We start from the raw sequence: 24,133 nt of genomic DNA, 5'->3' as shown, positions 1-24,133 counted from the left end.
AAGCAAACATGCTTCTTGTAACATTTGCTGAACAGTTGTATTTACTCCGTCACTAGCCATATCCTTAGCAAGTGATAGCATCAGATGCTATGGAAAACACCTCACTTGCACAGAAAACACCTCAATGTATTTGACAGACCTCACACAGATTCAAAATGACAGAGTCCAATAAGAAATACTTGCGTTTTGGAAGATCTGCAGGCATCAGGAAGAGAGCCATCAACCCTTTATGCTTTGTAGGACAGATAGGAAATATGGATCAACCTAAAGGGCACTATGCAGCAACATGTGGGACCTTGCTTAGCAAACTGATGCTCTCTTTGTGAGAAATTTCTAACTCTTTTTGCAGCCTCATCAAAGTCTAAATAAAATCCGACAGTTTTCTTCCTACCATATGTAGAGATAATGAATCTATCTAGTCTCTTGAGCCAGCCACCAATTATCTCCGACATAAAATACAACAGACATTTACTCACACAGGCATAATTTTAACTATGGGCAAGAATGATTAAAACTTTGGAAGTTACAACAAAGGACAGACCAGCTCATGAAATGAAAGATCACTACAAACAGATTTTAGAACTGCAATGCACTGTTTTCCTCCTGGCTGTATTAGTGGTAATTAAGGACATTCATTCAGAGATGTTCAGTGCAACAGTATGGCCCAGTCCACCTCTGAACAGCCTAACTGTCTGCAGATCCACTAGCACTTAACAGATCCCCTTTCTCTAGATCTCACACGCTCCTCTTTCCCTGAATACTTTGGTGCCACTCATTCTTCCTAAGTCCTTACCTGAGTACAGGCTCCCCTTGTTCCTAGTTTTACCCATTCTAGCTGAAGAAGGGGTTTATTTAATCACAGACATCATATTCCAAAGAGTATCGAAATTTTAATTCAAAAATAGTACTAATAGTGCTGTGGTTGCCAATTTCTGTCATTTTCATTGTTTTCAAGGTTTAAAAATACGTAATGCTCTTGGGCAGACAGAGTGCCTACTGTATCCTCATTCTCCAGTCATCTTCGAACAGATATAGCCAACCACGCTTTGAATGCAGATTGACACTGCCACATATAAGGCTGAAAAGTGTCAGATGTTATCAGTGATGCTTCCACAGAAAGTTCACTCTCCCAGCTTGGCCAACTTGTGAGAGGCAAACCAAGCTCGGATTCAGATTCTCAGGGACAAGACGTCAAGGCCTCCTCTCAGCAGGTATACTGTCTGCAGCATGCTGCCTTGGGCAGGGCTCTTGCTGTAATACAAGTCAGAGAGCATAGTGCAAGATGGAGTGATAGTTTGACACAGGCATATCATACTGCCCTTCCTGAAAACCGGTCATTTCAGGCCTATGTGACTTACAGCTAGACAGTGATTTCTACTGTGCAACTCAGGAGAAGCTTCTCATTTCTTCCTTTTCATCTTTTTCAGGGTTATCAAGTTCCCAGGCCTGCATCACAGGAGAAGTTTGGACTGCTTCTCCTTGTTCCTCATGGGGCAGATGGTAACTGCAGATAGGCAGAACTTTGCTTCCAAACTGCTGTGTGTGCTAGCCAGGCCTGCATAGTGAGCAACACACACAGTTTGTATAGGTCAGCAGTTACTTGGGAGCAAAGAGACAGCAGAGAATAAGACACAGCTGACTGATGTGCGTGTCCCTGCTCACACCGTGTCTGGCACTCAGGCCGCAGCAGTGCACCATGCTGCAGTGAAAGGCTGAGTGTGCACAGAGGAAAGCTGGGGTCTGTTTTCACAGTAGTGCTGTCATCTCTGCAGCGCAAACAAACATTGCCTTTGGATACACAGGGTCTCTGCAGGACAGATAGAGATCAGAAACCTGATACTGCAACCAAACAGAGTTACAAAGCAACAATTTTCATAAGACAGCATGCCCACACTACAGCTGAGAAGCACAGCTCCATTTTTAATTATTTTTAATTTCCTTCACCCACTCCCTCAAACTCATGAGTGTTGGAGACCCCTGAAGTCAGTTTCCTGGCACAGAACACCAAGCCTGCCCGGGTTATGCTCACTTTGGGAAGTTCCTGATGTCAGTACGATGGGAGCTTTTCAGGCTTGCTTGCAAAATGTTACTCCTAGTCTCAGCTCTACTAGACAAACTCCCCTCAAACCATTCCACAGTTATAAACCCATTATGTTTGAACTAAACGTGTAAGTTAACATTTGCTTTATAAGCTTACTACGTCTTCAGAAAGGCAATTGCTAAAATTTATTTTAACCACCCTTAGGGCTTCCTATTGTTAGAATATGATGAAAGTGAGCAGGTTTGACGCATAGTATGGAGATGTGTGCTAACTTCTGTTCTTTCCTGACACAGTGACTACAGCGAGAAACAGAATGGTAATTAACAAACTATCTGAACGTTGTGGCAGTGCTAATTAGATACTGCAAAAACTGATTTAGCTCCACAACAATTTCCAGGAAGTGAGGTAGTCACTTCAACCATTTCTTAAGAGTTCTTTCTGTTAATTACATAGAAATATTCCTGGTTTGCCCCTTGAAATGCTTTGTTGATTTTTTTTTTTTAATTTATGGTTGTTGTTGGTTTTATGATTTTTTTTTTAAATTGTCATAATGTAGCTAAGAACTTGCCAGACAAAAGAATAAAGACGGAGCTGCTGCTTGTCTCATTATCTCTGAAATCAAAACAAACTCAAAACTTGACAAGTCAAGCTTATTTAACTTGTGCAGAATACATCCCAGCCATATTTAATTGCAGAGTGATTCAATACACTCATCCAGAGAACAAAACAGGAGTTCAGTCACTGCTTCCACTCTATTCTCAGAAATGAGCTATGTGAAAAACAAAAGTTTATGAAATCTGTGTATTTCCCACAGGAAGACAGGAGGAGGCAGATCCAAGAAAGCAAGACAGATTTCTGTGAGAAAATAAAATTGTCAGACTTGTAGTCCTAATGTACCAAGCACGCAAGATATGTCATGTCCACAAATTGCTGCACTTGTAGCTGGCATTTTAGAATGAATTAGGTGGGTGGACAGTTAAATGACAACAAATACTGTATATCTTTAGCCCTCAAGGAAGACGCTTCCTTAGATCCCTTTATATATCTTTTTTCCCCCTTCTTTTAGGTAATAAATTTTTCCAGGAAAAGGTCAGGCCACTGTGACAGAAAATCATTCCAATTTGAAAGCTGTTAGGAGTCATGGAAGTAACACATCCCTGCTGCATTCAGCCAGGCGGGATGTGTGCAGAAACTTTCACAATGCAAAAACATGGGCAGATGCGGGGGGACAAGACAGAAAAATCCCCATAAATAAAGTTTTGTCAAAAATACAGCCACGCACAAGAGGACAGGCTGACAACAGCTCTCACTGTTGATTACAAACCCTCTTACACCTCTGCCAGTCCCATTTCCTACCAGAAATTTCCATAGATGAAAATATCTATTTCTGTACTCTGGGACACGTTGCTTAAATACATCTCTGAGCAGCAGTAAAGGTTTCACAAAGCACAGATGGCCCAATTGTGAGGTGTCCTGAATTTCTTCCTTCAAAAGACGCTGACCACACAGAGGTGAGCTGACGCAGAGGGGAGATAAGCAGCAGGGGTTCAAAGCGTGCGATAACGCGTGGCTCTCGCTCCACGACACGTCCAACAAAGCTTCTTCAAAGACTTATTTCGCCACATTCTTTACCAAACAAGGAAATCTCCTCTATTCTGCACGTAAAGGAAATGACAAATGCAAACGAAAAAAAAGAGAGCTGGTTGCAGACTATTCAACCTTAGATTATATTACTCTGAACTGTTAATTAAACTCCTTTTATAACGCTCTCCTGAGTCCGCCTGGGGCTATACCTTTAAATTACCTTTTAATGGGAAATTGATGCGAACAGCATGCAGCCACGAGACCAGGGAAACGTGTCCCCATTCTGAGGATGTCTGCAGTACACATCAATGGACAAGCTTGGTGCGCATAGGACCGCTGCCTCTATTCTGGGCTGCGTGAGGAGCAGCCAATTAATTGGCTGTCAGGAAGCACACACGGCCCTGAAACACTCAGATGGTAAAGGGAAAAGCATACAAATCAGAGAAAAGAAGCGGGTTAACTACTACAATAGCGTGAAAAAGAAAAAAATGCAACTGGAAGCACACAAACACAGCAGTTCATTCTTCCAGTTCACTGTAGTTCTACAGAGGTGAGCTCGGCCAATATATTTTAAAAATGACATCCATTGCACTGAAGCCTTTTGGAAACATTTCCTGATTCACAGTTAAAAGGCAACCACTGGTAGCAGACAGCCACTTGAAATCAGGACGCTGTGTTAGTGAGACTGCTGAAGTGATAAGCTGTTATAAAAGAAAACCAAGACAAATAGCAATGACTTCATTTTACATCTTTGACTTAGGAATGTGGGGGTAACGCTGAAAGCACTTTGTTTCATTATCATGACTGCCTCTTCTTGCAATAAATACAGGTCTGATACAGCTTCAGCATCTTCCTGCTTTTCTGTTGAAGAGTGTTTTCCACCAGGTCTGTCTTCTGAGAAAACCCAGGGGAAATGCAAAGGTGTAAGAAATAATGTCTTACTTTACAGATATTATGAAAAGCTGTCTCAAACAGGACACTACTAGAACAAAACAAAGTTGAGCTAAGTTCTGCCCTTATGTTATATCATAGGAAAATCAGCTTTCATGCAGTGCATTGTGAAGAAGGATGACTCAGAACAAGAGAACTCACAGGAAATATTAACAATTATATAATTTAATGAAAAGTATCAGACTTCTTTTCAACAAAAAGAATAAAAAACATATACGAAAAGAAACACCATGTGTCACTAATGCTTGAGGTCTTGACTGAATTTCAGCAGCAATCTAAATCAGATGATGGGAACTGAAGTATTGACAGAATTACAGATCAGGTCGGTGTTCCACTGCCTAGGCATTCCCAGTGCTGAGGAAGCAAAAATAAAATAGCTGCAAGCAATAATTCTGAAACCATTTTTTAAAGTACGTTTCCAGCTATAGGAAACTCTCTTGTCTTTATCTGAAAAACTACTACATAGAGTAAAAAAAAAAAAGAAAGTTGATGAATTTTTTTTCCAAGGCAGATCCTACCTTTTACTAATAAGATTACAAACCCAAAAATCTTGCTCCCATAAGAAGCCTATAGCAGTTGATATTTAGACGGAAATCATAATAACTGCATCAGTGCAGCATCATGCTGTGCACTTCTGTTCTCAGTCATTTCAAAATCATCACCACGACTTTAACTAAGAAGCACAAAGCTAATCACAGACACTACAGCAGAAGCAGGCCAAAAATCACAAACCTGAGTGCCTTGGATCTGCAACAGCAATGGTTATAAGGTAAAGATGGAGTTTGAAGATACAAGTGCTGATCATCAAATAAAGACTAGATGAATCAGCATTTTACATCCAAAATATTTTTCTCTTCTTTAAGCAGAGCCAGCAGGAGAGGGAGTAATGATCTGCTATTCTAACAGGTTATCAGCTAATTGCTACAGTCTTAAAGGGAAGCAGCAGCAAGGAGGGAACTGTAGGGATGGATGGGTTGCATCCTGCTGATTCAATGCAGGTTGAAGAAAAACATTATTTTGAAGTAGGAATGGAAATGTTCATGATGGATAAATTCTTTCCTATTTCCTCAAAGAGATGAGATATTTGTATGCAAACAGCATCCTCAGGAAGGATCAGTTCCATAATGTATTTCAGGATGTTGACATCTTACCTAATTTTCAGCATTCCTGAATACGACCTGCTTGAACCATATTTGTCCCTATTGACGTTGCACATTAACAGCCAACAAACAGCACCTCACTTGAAAGAACCTCAGCAAATTGCATAGCATGTAATAAAAAAGCACGGGCCAATTTCCCCTCCTCAGAACTAGCCCTTCTTCAGACCTCCTTCCATTGAACACCCATAACAACAAGAAAAAGTAGATGCAGTTGCTTAGGGTTTAGTTTCACCCAGTAATTTTGAAGCAGACAGGCGGAACATTTTACTGCACAAAATCTACAGTGCACAGCTGGAAATGAAAGAGTAAGCACACAACATTTAAACTTGCAAATGATTAAAGGCATATGGAAACATCAACAAGTATGTAAACATATCCTGTCAGACTTGAAGAGAGGTAATCTAAGAGGCATCCTTTCACAGATGGGTTATCTGTATTGGAGTCTAGCTCTAAAATGACATGATTTTGCTGCTCACAATCATGCCCACTAGTGCTGAGAAAATGCCAGGAGAAGAAAAAAAGGGATCTTTATAGCAGGCAAATGGTTTTGCCAAAGGCAATGCTAAAGAAGTAACTTTCAACAGATGATCAGTTATAACTGTAACAAGTTTTTTGGACTCAGCTCCAGTTTCAGATTACTTTAAAATGTAACCAAGCATAGTTAATCACCTTCAGATACTTTTTCTTACACTGTGCACCCATACGCAATTCAAAAGACTGCTGAAGCAGTTCTCCATTGCTCTCTTCCCCTGGAAAATAGGAAGATGCACAAGGACAGAGGCTGCTGCTGGTTCTGACTGTACTGCATCACTGCATCACTTGGCTGTACAAATACAAGCTACAAAATGAAAAAATATTATTGATATTCCCAGTGCAGCTAGGTGGAACATACATTTCACTTACATACATTTTTCTTGCTTTTGAATGCTGATGTCCACAGAGCCTTTACAACAGGATTTCAATTTGTTTCCCTTGTGGGGGGAAAGAGTGGGGAAAGGAAAAGGAGGGAGAAGGGACACACAGACTATGAAACCAGAAGCTTACCATTTCATACTGTTTTTAGTCAGAATAAATATAGAGCGCAAGATTACGATATCAAAAGGATATTTGGGAGCAATTTCTTCAGCCTCCCCTGCCTCCTTTTATCCATCCTCTTCTCTAAATCCCCTTAAAATCCTCTGCTGTCAGAACTACCAGAGCTTGACAATGGCATAGACAGAGCATTACTGCAGCCTTCATAGCCTTGGATTTCACAATTCATTATAGAATGTTGCTAGGCATATACACTGATTTATACTTTTTTTTTTTTTTTTTTTTTTTGCCTGTATATATTGCTTCTAATAAAATTTATTTTTGAGCATGATTTACAGATACACACAAAACTGCAGAATGTGCATTTTAAAAATAATATTTAAGATCTTTAGAACACACACAGCATCATAAAGCTGCCTTCAGAAAGGACCATGAGCAGAGATGCCACAGCCTGACAATGAAGGAGGATATGCACTGCAGAGAATCTCGTGTGGCACATAGGTATACCCTGTTCTCCCCTCTCCTCCTTCCTGATACTGGCAATAGATGCTTAAAGTTGTTATCCGCTCTCTATGCATATGTATATGCATACGCTCTATGTGCATATATATGATTATGTAGACACTTTGTGGATATCTTATATCCACGTAATGATGTTACAGTGTTTTGGGATGCCACATACACATTCAACCTTCTATCTTTAATAACTTTATTGAAAGGACTAACAAAAGTATCAAAGGGGGAACGGTGTCCTGAATTTGAAGTGCCCACATATGCTTCTGAATCCTTGCTGTTCAATGTATGCAAAGAATTTCTGAACATCTCCAGGTTCAAAAGTGCTCACAAGTACTACAGTTTTCCACCCGAGGTTTAATTTGAAGGAATAGTTTTCTGATTCATAGGCTATGAAACCCTTGACATTAATTAAAAAAATATATTTAGCTGAAGTTTCTTCTGTTTTATCTTGATGCATGTTCTGACTCCTCCTGCTACACACACAAAGGGAAAGATGAGGGAGGCACGCAATACTTGATGTTTTATCCCCATTTCATATTACTCATTTTAAGATTGAGATCTGAAGGATTCAAGCAACTAGATAGTAAAACATGGCAGAAAGCCCAGCAAAGCTTTGCCGTTACAAGAAAATAGTCTTAGTCACTAGAGGGAGCGTCTGCCTTTAGAGTCAATGAACAAAAGTTCCTATTGCCTACGATTTATATATTAATACATATATTAAAATCTTCAAATATAAATATTAAAAATATTTATATAAATACTTAGTATTATATATTTATATAATTTTATATATTAAAAATAATATATACATTAAAATAAACTTCACTACTATGTGGCATAAGCTCTAAGTCATACCTTTCTCCCTTTTTGAGCAATTATCAAACGACCTAATGCCATAGCTTGCTTTGCTCAGGAAATGACAGTAATGACATTTTATTTTAAGGACACAGCTTCAGACTACTACAGTGCAGACAGATCCCCATCTTGGCTAGCTGCCTGGACTCACCATAAGAGAAGGGCACTGCTGGGCTGTGATTCACCCGATCAGCTCCAGACATCTGTCAGAGATGAACGTGTGAATCATTTTCTAGAAGTGCCACTTCTCCAAACTGCAAGGGTGGCTGAATTCAAATGCGGACGTGCACACCACAGATGATTAAATCACACGATCCCCACCCAAAAACATACACAGAACTTACTAAGCAAAAATGTGTGACAACACTAAAGTGAATATAAACTGAGGGGAGAGAGGGAAGATGAGAGGACATATAATGTTAGGTCCATTAAAATGAAGTAAGAATGCTGAATTACCAACACCAAAGTAAATTGTTCAAAATGGAAAAGGCTTTCTTGTGGGATAGCTTTTAGAAAACTTAAGAGCCTTAAGAAAACTCAGTAACCAACTCATGAGCATCATCCTCGGAACAGGACTGTGTCAGCTGATTACCCAGAGCACAATGACATCATAAACCAACGGCAGTGTTTCCAGTATTACAAAGCTCCCCATTATTGCTACATGCAGGAGACTCAAGAAAGAAAGTAAAAAAGAAAGCAACAATTCCTTATTCCATAAAGTAAGAGACACCTATCAAGCTTGTGTTCTGATTTATTTGAAGCACTAGAAGTACTTTTTCCCCAGTAGGAAACAAAAATTATCTGCTACCTGTGCTTTTCAGCTGTGCTATGAGCCACTTTGCTGACTGGCAGGCATGCAGGTTTACCTCAAGGAAGGCAGCCTTCAGCTCTCTGGCTGGATGCTGATATCTGAAACACCACTGAGAACCATAGCTTAGTTACTCTCCACATATTTTATGTGTAATCATGCTATTAGTATCAGGCATTATATTCTCAGACTGTGCCAATCCACGGGACAGGAAATTCTATTGTCAGTTTCATCATGATGGTATTTCTGCAGTCAGGGACATTACATTACATAAGTTTTGTTTGTTGTGCTTTTTTTTCCCCTCTCTCTCTACAATCAGTCACATAGGACAGGATGTAAGTTTGGGGAATAAGTGTTATCTCCACTTGTGCCTTTGAACAACAGCAACTGTGGTTCTCTCCCCCCTCAATGTGACAATAGTTGTTCACTTTTAGACAACAACCACACAGTGAAAAGGCAGAACTGCAGTAATATCTACAGTTTTCTTCCCAAATGAGGAAATCTGGTCTATCCAGCTCTGAGGGGAGAGTGGATCAGCTGTTGCTCTCACCATGTCAAAGGCGTCTTCTTGTCAATGGGGATGGTCACTGTTCATCCTGATACAAGAGTACAGCACAAATTCGTATAAATTCTTTTGACTGACAACTATTAGCAAAGTCAACATGTGACTTTTACTGAAACAGAGTAGGACAGGAGAAGCCTCCAAAATGCCTTTTAATGGGAATCCTAGCTCTGTTCAAAGCTGGAAATGCAATCCTGCTACTTCAGGACCTCACAAAGCTAAAAAAAAATTTACTTTATAAAAAAGGATTCTGAACACTTTTTTATTTCTGACCTCTTTTCAACTGTTTCTCTCTGCCATTTGAGCATTTTTGTAGTACTGAAGTCACCAGAAAACTAATAAAAGCACTTATTATTAAAATAATAATAAAAAGAATAAAGAAAACCACAAAATAGAGCTTAAAAAGGTAAAACTGTTGAGATGTAGCAGATACAGAGGGTTTCATACTATAAGAATTAAAAAACTAACTCTTTACAACTAAATTTTCCTTGTAGCTCTATGGTTAGTCCCTTTGGTGCTGCTGTAACAAGGCAGCCAGAGATTCCCACCTGCACTGAAACTTGTTAGTCACACAAACTGCCTAAGTGCAGGGCACCTTACCAGGGCCCGTGTGAATTCTGGGAGAAGATTAAAAAGAGCAATAGGAGTAGGAGGAATTAGTGTGGTCTAAGACTTGTTCCAACATGAAGCTGGGACACTCAGAGACTCCAATTCAGCAATGAATAGGGGTGAAGAAATAGCCTTTCATCTTTCACACTTTCTCCGCTTACTCAGTCTGAGCTTCAACAAAGACAAAAGTGCCAGGTCGCTCACGTTACTGTTTGCATGAAAATGAAATGCATGCACGAGGAAAATATCTTTTTGAAGTGTTGTGTGAGCTTCATTAAAGTCATACAGCTAATAATGACCTGAAACATCAGCCACTGGCCACTAAAGCTCTCCTTTTTTATTTTGTCTTCTATGGAGGTTGGTTTCGTGTACTTGAAAAGTTAATACATTACCTACGTGTCTGATCAATAATTGAATTCATTCAGAGACTGTCCTTTCATATTCTATTTCAAAGAAGCCATCTCCAGCCAACTAAAGTGATTTTCTAAAGGGTTTCACAATCTGAGATAAATTATATTGCTATCTAGGGCCTAGATTCACTAGACAGAATGTGTACAATCTCATCAACCAAGACCCACAGCAGCCCAAATCTCTTATTAACTCCTGTTTACGTGAGAGCCATCCTGTAGGCCATGGTACCAAGGCCTGAGCTCAAGAAGGTCATAGTATAAGCATGAATCCATAAAGAACCAGACAACTCCATATTTTTTTAATTCCCTTAAGGAAGAGCAACATAAAATCTGCTGCAACCAGTAATATTGCACTATGAAAGCAGAACACTAAGTCTAGGAAATGATCACTTCCCATTGTTAGCTGCTTTTAAAAAGCAGGCAACTTCTTTCTGTAACAGCTCCCCAGGGATCTGCTCTTTATTTTTCCTCTGGTCATTTTTTGTTGAACTCTTTCTAAAATATGCTAATATAAAAAGAACAGACACAAGGATGTATTTGAAAAGAGTTTGGTTCAGATTAAGAAGCTGAGTTCTGTTGAACTGGAACTGCAGAAAATCAACAGCTAGATCTATGAGCTGTGCTGGATGAATTAAGAAATATACTTGAGTGCACAAAGTCCAGGAGAAGGAAGGTGCACAAGTCACCCTTCTGTTTCCTAGAGGTCTAATAGCTTACAGGCTACTCTGTAATTCATGACTATAGGACAGATTCATACCCAAAAACAGCCAGAGCAACACCACCACATGGTCCACAACCTTACTCCCAAATACAAAGAACTGTCCAACATGAGTGGTTAGCCAGTTACCCATATTATGCATGTCTTTTCAGTCTTTCTCTGTCCCTTGTGCTTTGGGGAGGCAGCGAGAAATATATATATATATATATACACACACACATCTATTTCAGTACAATTGAATTCCTACCGCATATATAGAATAAGGTCTTAGTAGCCACACAGGCATGGTTTAATTATTATTATCATTTCTAATTTAATGGTGAAGGCTGTCTCTCTTCAGAAGAACAATACAGATATTTCACCAAACTTTGAAAACTAGAGTAGAGCCCTCTGAACCACTTTCTACACAACATGTGAAATGCTTGCTGTCTCAGAAGCAACCTATAAGTACGTATTACCAGTTTATAAATATATATTATATTACAAATGAAGGAAAAAACTGAATAGAAGAATAGAACTGGTGGGATAATTTATTTAAAAATAAATACAAAAAGGGGGAATTAGACAATTCCACAGAGAATTTCTTTTTATCTAAGAAAGCGAAAATAACATAGCAGAATAGTTTCTACTTTGTCATACTTGAATGTAGCATTTGTGTTTGGACAACTTCTATCTAAGTTCTGTAATTTACAAACCAAGGTACAAGTGTAAATAAATGAAGGAGGCAGAACCAGCTGTCTGGGCTGCTGGGAGAGAAAAGGGAGCTATGACTGTTCTGTATCTATTTACATACCTACTACAATACTCAGTGAGCCCAGAGTATGTCACACCTTGATTACTGGTCTCTGTTTAAGTCTGGAGCAACTGTGTTCAGTTGTGACTACTGCCTCAGGCTATTACTTCAAGCATGCCAACTACTTCTTGCATGCCTCTTTTCAGACTGTATCAAAAGAGGCAACATTAGAAACATAGGTACCTAATTTATGCAAGTTCTTCCTATCAAGGAAGCTGATCACTCACTTGAAGCCTACCCTTACACTTTGAAATTCATAAACATAGGGGAAACAAATGAGGTAACTTGCCGTAGAAAAGTATGTATTTTGTTAAATCTATCCTGCCAATTCAAAATATACCCAGTTAAAAAGGCATTCACAGATCAGCCAGGGAATGCACAGCCCTCAAAAAACACTGGACATTGTCACTTGGCCAAAGAATCCACATCAGCTCAGCATCGCAGCTGACTGCATACTGATGTGTACCTGTCAAAAAGAAACACACACTGGCCCTTTATTTTACACTGCTGAATCCTGGTTGTTTAGTGAGAACATCAGGAGCCTGAATCGAACAAAGAGGAATAAAAAAACTGAAGTTAAAGGCTACCTTGCTAGAAATCTAAACATCAGCAAAAGCCACTAAGTAAGTGAAATTACATTTACTTCCATTTGTGGAAGTGATACTTCAAAAATGTTACTTCTATTCTGTAGGTCAGGTAGCAGAACTCCAGACTTCCAAGTTAGTTGACAAGAATGCACTTCTCTACCTTTCAGTCCCTTTTGTGAACTGAATGGCACCAGACAAAACAGCTGATGAGCTTTAGTGCAGAATGTATTGTACAAGTCACAAGAATAATATCAGTAAATATACCAATTATTTCTGATAAACAAAGATTGTAGTGAATGAAGTAAATACAGATAAATTATTCACTGTGAATATCACACGTACTTCAGCTTACCTACTGGATTTTGTCCTTGCTGACCAAAAGGAGCTATATCAAAAGCATGTTTTATAGACACTGAAAATTCTGAATCAAATGTAACCAGATGTGTAGCAGGCAAGTTTTCTGAAGTTCAGAGTGTAAGGCTAAGATCCATAAGATAAGTGTGATACATAAACAAAGATTCAATTGGAATCACCTCTGTGCCCAAGGACATGATCTTCTTACCTTTGCTTCGTGCCTCTGATACTATTTTTTCAGGTTAAACCTGAAGAATGTCAAACACACAAGACAAGTTTGTAGACGCAACATGACGATCCAGCTCAAAGTGCAATAAAAGAGAACTGGAAGAAGCCAAATTACTCGAATCACAGGAGAAACATGAGTTGTCCAAGCATCCCTATGCTGAAATCACCTTCACATATAAAACATGAAATTTCAGACAGAAAGGAGTTACTAGAAACTCCATAACAGCCATTGTTCCTTCATTATCTTTCTACATATGAAATTAATTCAGACTAGCAAGAACATTCAAAGAGCATGCCTCAAACTAGACAGGTTACGGAAAAAGACACACTGAGGTTGTTGCAGAAAGTGACACAGTCATCTTTCAAGTAATACAACACAGAAATGTAAAGGGAGCAGGAGGCCAGAGCTGAACTCGGACCATCTATTCTTTTGAAGCAGAGGAAGAACAGGGCCTTTGGCCATATTTCTTTTATTTTAAGGAGAAAAACGGTAGTGCCATCTGTGTATAACATTGCTGTTACTTAATGTTCTGCAATTTAAATGAAAACAAAAGCAGACTTTGCAATTTGGTAATGTGAGGTTCTGAATTAATGACAGTGAGAAGATGAAAAGGGAATATAAATTAAGGAATTCAGTACTAGAACTCCTATGAATAAAGATCCAAATATTTGAGAGAAAATTTCCAAAAGCATCTGACTATTTCACTGTTATCCTTCAGTAAGGATTAAAATATATCGCCATTTTCTGACAACCCACTAATGTATATCCTTATTGGAACTAAGTGTTTTATTACAAAATGAAAATGTAATTTATCAGGAGTTTATGAGTAAGAAATTATTTTACACTTTCTAATCTCCCTCCCACCCAAATATCATAAATGTATCATTGTTCTCCTGAGAGCACATCTCTAGTGGAATATAAAGACGGTGCTTACAGCAGCATTTTGAGTCAGTTAGCAGTTAATCATATGTAGAACTGTTAAAAACTAGGGGACCAAATCATTTTTAAACCTCCCTCGTGTACTCTGTAATTGTACCATGGGAGTCTGACAGCCTGATGAATATTGGGTCAAAACTGTGCAGAATGCACAGTGTTTAGGTGACTGAGAAGGTAATCGTAAAAACAGCTTGGAAATTACAAGGGGAAAAAAAGGTCTTTAAGAAAATAATTCCAACTACATGAAATACAGACAAGTTAAAGAGCATTTGTCCTGAAATTCAGCTCTCAGGCCAGCAAGCAGAACCAAGGATTCTAGAAATCAGATACCTGTTCAGAATGACAGAACACAAAAGGGCCAACGCAGAAGGTTGTGCTTAACACAGCTCCTTACTGAAATGGAATGAAGTGTTGTCTCCAACATCTCATGAAGTATAAGTCTTTCCTCCATTTCTGTTTTGCTATTGTTTTTTTTCTGTTCACCTGTTGTGACTGTCTCTTAACTTTTGGATTCCCATTTGATAACTGTATATAGGAGCATATGTACTCCTATGTTAATGTTAAAGGAAAACCTCCATGCTTTGAACATTTCTCCTCACGGTGTAGTTTTTCCTCTTTTCCTCTTTAAAGCCATGGCTTTAGGTACTCAAGAGGAAGGCAGGAGAAAAGTACCATGGAATTTAGCCACATTATTGTATCGTGAAAGCTTTTACTCATCATATAATCTTGCTGTAAAAGAGAGGGAGGTCTCTCAAGTGATGATTCTGCACTTCATTTTCAGAAGTCTTACTCTTCTAATGTAGAGTAACGAATCCTTGAAAGATGAGTAAAAAACAACTGGGCACAAAATCCAAGTAAGTTGTGGAAAAAAAAAAAAACAACCTGCAGTGCCACAGAACAAGAGCTACAGTGCCCTTCCTTTGGAAAACATTACCCAAAGCCCCACAGTTTAGACTCCTTGACTATTTCCGCTGTGAGAAACCAGCAGAAGCTGGGTTTTCTTTCATTTCAGCACACTGCAGTTTGCAGGGCAGCTTCACCAGCTTGTTCTGAGCAACCTTCCATGTTTGGCTGCTGATAGATCTCTATGGCTTCAGCTGTCACAGAAGCCTCTGAAAGCCACACTGATTCCTCTGCCACATCAGATAATAAAAATACATCAGTCTCCTCCTGAATTCACTTAGACTTGAGCACAATTTGTTTATAATCTGTTTTCTGCCATCAGCTTTCTACCATTTTAGCACTAATTGTCTATGGATACCGTAAATCATATTCATTGCCTTGGCAAAGGAGAAGCAAGGGTGCAAAAGAAGCTTAAAATCAGAACTAATTCACTCTGGAGTCCTGTCAATGTCACAATGGGAGGTTTTGCAATTAAATAGCGTGGCTTTAAGTTTAAAGCAGTACAAATCTGTTTCGTTTTGTTTTCTCCCATATTATGTAACAGTACAATAAAATGTGAAGCAAAACCATTAGTTTGTTCTCCCTGGACATCCATTATGTCTGATCTTTTTTGTACAGTACCTGGCTATTAAGTGTGGAAACTCCCTTTTTAACTTTTGCAACATAAACAAAACTGAAACAAACAAATAAACAACTCAGTAAGGTTACTGACTCTTTACTCACCACATTTTGGAACTAAAAGGAAGAAAAAAACGTTAACAATAACATTCAAAGCGCTACATTCCATACTTTGGAAACTGAAAAGAGAACAACTCTAAAAACTGACCATGTCACACAAGTGAAAAAATGTGTGTGTACTTACTACTCAACTGGCAAAGAAGCTGCTTGTGTGAATGCCAAAGAAAATTAAATAATATTCATTTGGAAGCCATTCAGGACTTAGTTTCACATGATTATAATGAATTAAATGCAGCCAGGATTCACGGCATCAAAGTAATCAAAATAAAACAAGGAGAAAATAGGCGAGAGAGCTTGATGATTTCAATATAAACAATTATATCACAGAGTAAATAATTTTCGGTGACACAGCTAGGGAAAATAGGTGAAACCCCACATTATGCATTTTGCCTTTCGGTATTTTTGCACTTACTGTAGTGCAAATATCACTGTTTGAAAATATTTAATACCACATTAAAAACTGGAGTGGAGTTGATTGACAGAGAAGGACAGGGATTAAAATCCCCAAGGTTTACTAGCCTAAAGGCAGTCATGACAAACTGCTGCCAGTTGCCCAGAGCCTGCACAGCTACTCAAGCACACAACCCTAAAAATAGTCGTATGTGGCTGAGGACAATCCCTGCTGTGCAGAGCTGAATTTCAAACTGGGCTCAAGAGAAGGGAAAACATCAACACAATCACACACCAGTCACTCACATCTTACATTCATTATCAGGTTTTTCAAAGGAATCCCCAAGGTAGCTATATTTCACAGAACTGAAGATTTAAAAGAAAGGAAAGAAAAGAAAAACAAAGCAACCCCCTCCATTCAAAAGTGTAGTTATGCTATTTTATAAAAGCACAATAAGTCATGAAATAAAACTGCTTAAAGTAGATTATAAGGGAAAAAACGGTTTTAAGAAAGAGAAAAATAAATACTAATAGACTAGATAACTGAAAAATTAAAATTGCCAAGAATAACACTGCTACCAGACAAAAAAACGTAATTCAATACATAAGTAAATAGCATTCAGCTGAGAATCTTCTATGAATCCTGCCCCCCAGGGAAACCTACAAAGAGATTCTGACTTGCCACACAGAGAGCGCAGCTACCTGTCTTGTCCTCTCTGCTGTGAAAAGTCTACGTATCACTGCACTGTATCAGCAGTAGGACGTAATACGTTAACCTGCTCCAATTCCCAGTAGTTCAGCAGAACTGATGTGTGAATAAGTTTCAATTCCGTACACTGATTAAGAGAGTCTAGAAACATAAAATACACAGTTGGAAAAATCTTTTTTAATTGAGAGAACTGTATAGACAGGAAGATACCTTAAATGACCTATTTGCACGTCAATGGTAATTACTCAATTTTTTTTATTTTTTTACTTTTCTTTTCTTTTTTTTTTTTTTTTTTTTTTTTTTTTTTTTTTAAGCTTTCTGGTGTCAGACTGAAATTTTATTTACTGTGATACCCCAGAAAGAAAAGGGGTGAGAAAAGATTACTGAAGACTTCAGAAGAATTTTAGCGATTCAGGTACAACCTATTTCTCTGAGAAAGCCCACAGTAGTCAAATAAGCCTACCACTAGCTCTTGCAAATAGAAGGCAAGCCAAATAAATACACATCTGTGACTGATACTTCAGTGCTGTGCATGAGAACAGAAGTACAGCCTTGGAGCTTCTGTTTGCTTTCCCTTTATTTTACTGCAAGGCCTGAGCAGCTCAGCTCTGCACTGTCCTTGTGAGAACCTTCCCTCTGCATTGCCCTTTCTCACCAGTGGGAAGTATTTCAGAAACAAAGCTCAGATTTAAACGATTAAACAGATCAGACCGGTTAGCAAGACTGACTGCTGCCAGCAGTGTAACTGTCACTACTCAAATCTATGAATCGCCCGTCACTCTCACAAAGGACACAACCAGGGTCTGTCGGTTGCCACATTTCAGGCACAGATGGGAAAGCTCCCTCCTTCTGCTAATTGACTGGGAAGAAAACTCATTAAATAGCATTTTTCACCTGTCACAGTCCACGAGCAAACTCAGCAGCCCTCTCAGCTGCCCACCTGTTGGGGAGGGCATGGCTGACGCTACGATGGCTTTTCTCCTGCTACCAAACAAATGCCCTGTTGCTTGACACGAAGAACAATACATTTTCCCTCTGACAATTAAGGCCCTGTAAATCACAATGTCACATGCATGGTTAAGTTCTATCTCCACCAGAGAAAGTATTCTAAACCCTGATTTTCATAGGCAGTAAATAAGAAATAAGCTTGAATACGAGTTCTCCATTTCGTCGAGGCTTTTTTCCCTCCCCTCTTTTAAAGCACTGTCAGCACAGTGAAGCTTTATGAAAAGACTTTTCTTTTTTCAAAAAAAAAAAAAAAGAAAATGCATGAATTGTATTAGTGTGACTTTTCACTTTTTCATAAAACAGGCCCATCACTATTACCAGGGCTTAATGGAAGGGGATGTAGAAGTTAATACTGAAGGATTTTATTTCTATTTTGTGCTCTATTTTCTGAGCATGCTTAATTTAACAGCAACATAATTTTGCTAACGCAAACAATTCAAAGGCATCTATGACGATAGCAAAAAATCCATGCTCAGCCATCAAATCCTTAATTTCCGTGCTACACTAATAATACACAGAATTTGGTTTGTGGCATTTGCTGGAATGGTTGAAGTAGATCCTAGACATCCGTGTTTCTTCACTGGGTTGTAAAAATGAATAGCAGACTTAAAGGGCACCACACCTAAAAATACTGAGTGACGTATTAGGTCCAAATAGAGTAAATATACTCTACACACACAAAAAAAAAAAAACAGCTATCATCGTAACTGTATGTTCTCTCATGTAAACAACACAGGAAAAATAAAACAGAAAAAATCTAGAACTAGAAATGTCACAAGAAATAGTAGAACAAACAGCAAGAACATACAGTTCCCATAGAGGAACACTATGAGAAAGGACAGTCGTCTTCTCTACAGACATTCAAGACCCGCCTGGATGCTTACCTGCACAATCTGGTCTAGAGAGACTGCTTTGGCAGTTGGGTTGGACTAAATAATCTCTAGAGGTTCCTTCCAGCCCCTAAAATTCTGTGATTCTGTGAAAGGCTTTGGGCAATCTCACAAGCACTTGGGACACTCTCTACCACAAACCCTGAAAAGACAGTGCTGAAAAAAATTCCACCAGTCCCCCATCAATAGTATCAACAAAATGAGACACTGGGCATAAGGTGAATCTGCAGTCAAAGCTTCTCCCACTGCTGCCTTTCTCCTACCACCCCAAAGAAAAAGATCCCCTCCCCCCTCCCCCCCCCCCCCCCCGGTATTTGCCCAAACCACTGTACACCATAGCTGGATCTCCCACACACAGACCTGTCCTTGTATGTTAAATTAACAGAGCTGTAGGAAGAAAAGAACTTTACTTCAAACATGTGCTGCTTTCAAGAGCTGCTTAATGTCCCATATGCTTTAAGATCTGCATGCCAGCTCCAAACCACAATAGAATTTTCTCTCATAAGCACTGAAAAAGATTTTTCAGGATACTGACACTGAAATTGAAAGAACAACCAAGAAAAACTACCCCAAAATAAATTCTTTTGCAATAACAGGTGCTATGTGACATGAATTTTAAAAGAACTGGTCCCAAAACTTCAGTCTCTTTTCTGTTTCAGTGCTTTTTTCTACTTTGCCTTCCTTATCCTTATTGCTAACAAGGGCTAGTTTACTTTCTATCTAGTCATGGGTCAAGATCTTGCTGCAGAAAATGGAACACACAACACTAAAAGAACCCTTCCCTTTAAATACCAACTACAGAAAAGGAGTGTCAGATAGATTAGAGAGACTGAAGTCCAATAAACAAAAGAAGTTTAGGGGAAGCAGCACTGATCAGCCCAACAGACACCTAGCAGGTTCATTTTCCATAAAGGAGGGATGCAATGGAGAGCAGGAAAACAGTTCTGCAGAGCTTCACAATGAACTCCAGCCAAGTATGTTAAGTCACACATGAGAACCTGCTACAGGTGCTCATGTGAGGATCTAATAAGTGGGCAGTGCAGATGGATCATAGGTGAACTTGAGGGAGATGACGACCTCCCCAGGAGCAGTTTCATGTTAGACACAGCCAGTGCGCGAGAAGAGACAAGAGGGAGCAAAGACGAGCGAGGCTAAGTGCCTAAAAAAGAAAAAAAAGATGCAGAATGTGCATTAATTTTGTCCTACTTGTTTCTGCCAGCTCCAGAAGCTGCTGAAGAAACACGGATGGAAAATAAATAAGCAAAACATGAAGAGAGATCCCTTGTTTCAAAACAGTAGACTCCAAGCCTAAGCTGCTTTCCCTCTTCTGAATTTTTTCCATGAGACATGATGGTAACAGTCATCAGGTTAGATGAAGTTTGCTGCATAGACAAAATTTGCCTGTTTTTCTACTTTATGCGTCCTACATAAACTGAAAATACTCCAAAGAAAATCATTGTGTAATCCCCTTGGTTTGGTTAAGCTTTGTAAAGATTACCACAATGTTACAAAACATCTAAAAAGAATGCAAACAAAACCCCATATTGTTAAAAGTTATTTGGTCACTACCATCCTATTTGAAACGCCTTTTTTGCCCCTTTCTTGCTTCAGATGGAGCAATCCCATTATATGTTCAGATGTCAAACATGGTTAGTGAATACAATAATGTCAAGACTATTGCAGACGAAGAATTTTTCTTTCTATAATGTGTTTTGTTTGTACAAAAAACTGTGCCAGGGATCTGCCATGTTATATCATATCCTTCAATGAAAATAATTTACAAGGAACACGAATCATAGGCAATGCAAAGAAGACATCAACTATTTCTATATCCACCCTGTTCCTTCTTGTATCTGTGCCTGGAAAAAACAAGCAACAGAAGTGCAAAAGACTAACCTCAAATGTGCTATAATATCACTGAAGTCAACGATGTTGCTGCGTGAATGAATTTGGCACAGCATCAATTTAATTTTTAGGAATGCTGAAGCCAACCCTGGCACATGAAGGTTGGCCAATTACTTGGCAAGATAAAAATTTAGCTTTGGTGTTGAAGCACATTGTACCACTTCCATGGAATTTGCAAGTAAGCATCAGGCAGCACATCACATACTTAACGTCAATGGTGCAGAAGAACAAGGCAGTCATTGCTATAAAAAGAACTGCACAAAGGGTTAACAGAAACAGCAATGTACTGTCACAGCCCAACAAAACTCAGTCATCTACTACATCCAGCACGCAGATTACAGCATCAGAAAGGCAATGTCATAGTTAGGATTGAGGAGTTACTTTTAACATTAGTCTTCACATCAAGCATTTTCATATGTTTTCTTAGGAAGGCCATTTTTTGGGGACAAAATTTCTTATGCTTCAATTATTCCTATGATTTTGGAGGGTATCTGTCATTCTCGATCCTCAATCAACAGTTTTGAGACCATACAAACTCTTCTTAACTCTTTTTTACTTCCTACTTCAGTATCTCAAATGTAACATTTTATATTGCCCACCAGCTTTATTTACCACCTATTTCATCTTCATTAGAAAGATGTACCACATACCAAAACATGCATAACTCCCCTTTGATTCTTCTTTTCTGCAGCGTCTCTCTAGTAAAATGCATATTGCCACTGAAGCCAAGGATTCTTCATACCTCACAAGAAGATGCAGCCAGAGAGGGCACAAACTCTGCTGCAAAAAGGTGATGAGATAACATGTAGGACCAGATACAAAGACAGACAAATGATGAAAGATGAAAATTTCTCCTTTCAGGAATACTTAATGATTTGTGCTCCTGTAATGAGCAGTAACAACAGCATATATATACATATATTGTTATTAAATATAAAATATATAAAAACATGTTAAATATATAAAATATATCTAAATAAAAATATTACAATAAAATAAAATAAAAATATATTTATATTTATTTATTACTTATATGAAAACCATATAGATTCCCTGTCCCGTATCCACTGCTCACATATTTCCATTTGCAGCACACTGAAATGAACTCTATTTTGATGTAGGTAATATCTAGTACTTTAATTTGGTTTCAGAACAACTGTATGTCAAATGCATTCAAAGATTTATAAATCTAAACGTACATTTGAAGCATCTCTGAAAATACTGTGCCTGGTAGTGCCATTATTTAACTTTGCACATAGCACTATAGAGGAGTGTAATACTGCATCCCTAAATTACCCTCCACAAGTATAGTCTGTAGTTAAAATAATAGTAAATATATTCTTTCTAGATCTCTGCTGAAATATGAGCTACCAAAAGCATAATTCCAAAGTATAGCACTGTGTTTAGAAACTCACCATATACTCAGACAGGAAGAAATGAAGGCAGGCCAATGTTTACCAAAGAGAAATAAAGAACAGTATCTAAATCAACTCCAAGTTTGTGTGACAGAACAACACACTCAAACATCTTCAACTAGAAATGCTGGTGATTATTTTTACCTGAGTAACACTGGCATATGTGCATGTGCAAAAGAGTGAGAGCTACTGAGAATACAGTTTTCTGTTTTTTATGTTTTCTTCAATTAGTAAAATGATGTCAGTATCATCCTTTTTATTCCCTCGATATGCTGGCAGCACACTTGTGAGTTGCATTTAGATTGTCTTTTGTAAAGATCAAACCAGCTTTTAAAGGTTTAGTAAGCAGCTTCATGACTTTTCCTTCCTGTGCACGAAACCATTTGTTCTTCAGCAGAAAACAAGTTCATCTCTCTTTAGAGGCCATTAAGAAACTCAGCCTACTAAAACTTAATAATAATAATAATAATAAAATTTAATTTAATTAAAATACTGTCCTATATATTACTTAACTATGACTTCTGCTGCATTACAAGCAATAACTACACTTTAATGAAGCACAGCATATACATTTGCTGAAGTGATAGCAAGGACACATGTATTTTATCCCTCAGAAGTAGTTATGTATTCGTCACTAGATTTTTTTCCCCAGAACACACACAGAGCTAATCTCTACCTCTCTGAACTCCTTACAGTGTTCTCTTCTACATTCTTTTACCATCACCCTGGGTTACCAGAATGATGTATTTTTCATATTCACAGTATTTATCTCTTTTATGCTCAGGATATTAGCATTATTTAACATGAAATGGAACATTATTACATAGTATGTTAGGCATAAAGCCAGCGTCTGTCTACTTGCAGGTGAGTGAAAACCACTAGCAAAATTACATTGCCTTCAGTCTAAGATAATCATCCAGAAAAATAGTTTTGACCTACTTAGTTCATTAATCCTAATCAGCCTCACTGCTAAATTCTTTCATAGAGGACTAAAACCCCACGTTTAAGTAGTATTTTCTATGGGATAACGTCCTCCCGTGTAGATTTATGCAACTAACTCCAAGAACACCAAAGGTCTCATGGACCTCAGCTCAGAGTTAAGCAGCTGCACTGCTCTGTATTGTTAATAACTCTATACCAGTAGATGCAGACCTGTACTGTAGGTTCTCATTTATACATACGAATCCCATCGATGCATTTGAGCATTAGTATTATGCAAAAATCAAGCATAAAACCAAAACCCAATAAAGACTTCCAGCAAGATTCTCTTTCTTCTTTATGCTTGCAAATTGAAAAATTGTAGATCTGGGAAAAGAATCTTTCCAGTCTAGCCTGGCTTTTGGTCGTGGGTCAAACTATTTAACTCCCTTTTCTCCCTGTACTCCTCCACCCCTAGCGTCCTCTCCCCTTACTAAAAAGCGAAGAGGTGGTCTGGTTAAAATATAGCTACTTAAAAACAGGCTATTGTTTCCTTCCAGCTCTGAGACCACCCACATTTACCATATTAAATCTTCCTTGCACTAGACAGATTAGACTAATGCTGCAGCTCTCTCTGGCCTGCAAAGACCTGCTACTCTGCATTATATTTATCACTGTTTGCCACCATCAGTGCATAAACAGAGCACTGTGTGCTGGCTAAATGCAGACACAGACACTGAGCTAGAAACACTGCAAAATCATAGGCTTTGGTGAGGGGCTCAGAAGAGCATGTTTAAAAATAGGCAATCTTTAGCTTTTAGGAACTGCATCTAAAGTCTTTTGTTTTCCAGCTGGGTGTTTAATTAAATTGGAAAAAGAAAAAAAAAAAAAAAAAAAAGGGAAAAGAAAGTTATCACAACAACCTAATTCCAAGCCCTAGGACTTAAGAAAAAAGAGCCTAAAGAACTCAAGTTACAGTTTGTCCTAGGTTACGGAGGTTCATTGGGAATTAGAAAACAAGAAAGACATAAGTAAAACTGTATTGACTCCCTCAGCTCACGATGATTCAGGCTCCCACCTAGAAACCAACATAAAATATTTTTACTGATTTC

The 24,133-nt window shown here is 38.5% G+C and overlaps 1 protein-coding gene and 1 long non-coding RNA gene across 5 annotated transcripts in view; both read right to left on the bottom strand.

The window, feature by feature from the left end:
* Positions 1-24,133, bottom strand: part of SASH1 (SAM and SH3 domain containing 1) — a 523,157-nt gene that overhangs the window by 424,661 nt on the left and 74,363 nt on the right. The window lies entirely within an intron of this gene.
* Positions 3,935-8,727, bottom strand: LOC149919008 (uncharacterized). Its single transcript, XR_016464718.1, has 3 exons — positions 8,596-8,727; positions 6,406-6,574; positions 3,935-4,519 (listed from the first exon to the last, which is right to left on the bottom strand). It is a non-coding gene; the product is annotated as an uncharacterized LOC149919008 (long non-coding RNA).

This window comes from Phasianus colchicus, chromosome 2, assembly GCF_987193195.1.
Source record: "Phasianus colchicus chromosome 2, bPhaCol1.hap1.1, whole genome shotgun sequence".
Lineage (NCBI taxonomy): Eukaryota > Metazoa > Chordata > Aves > Galliformes > Phasianidae > Phasianus > Phasianus colchicus.
The sequence above is the reverse complement of the archived record's forward strand: the minus strand, read 5'-3'. Positions and strand labels throughout refer to the sequence as shown.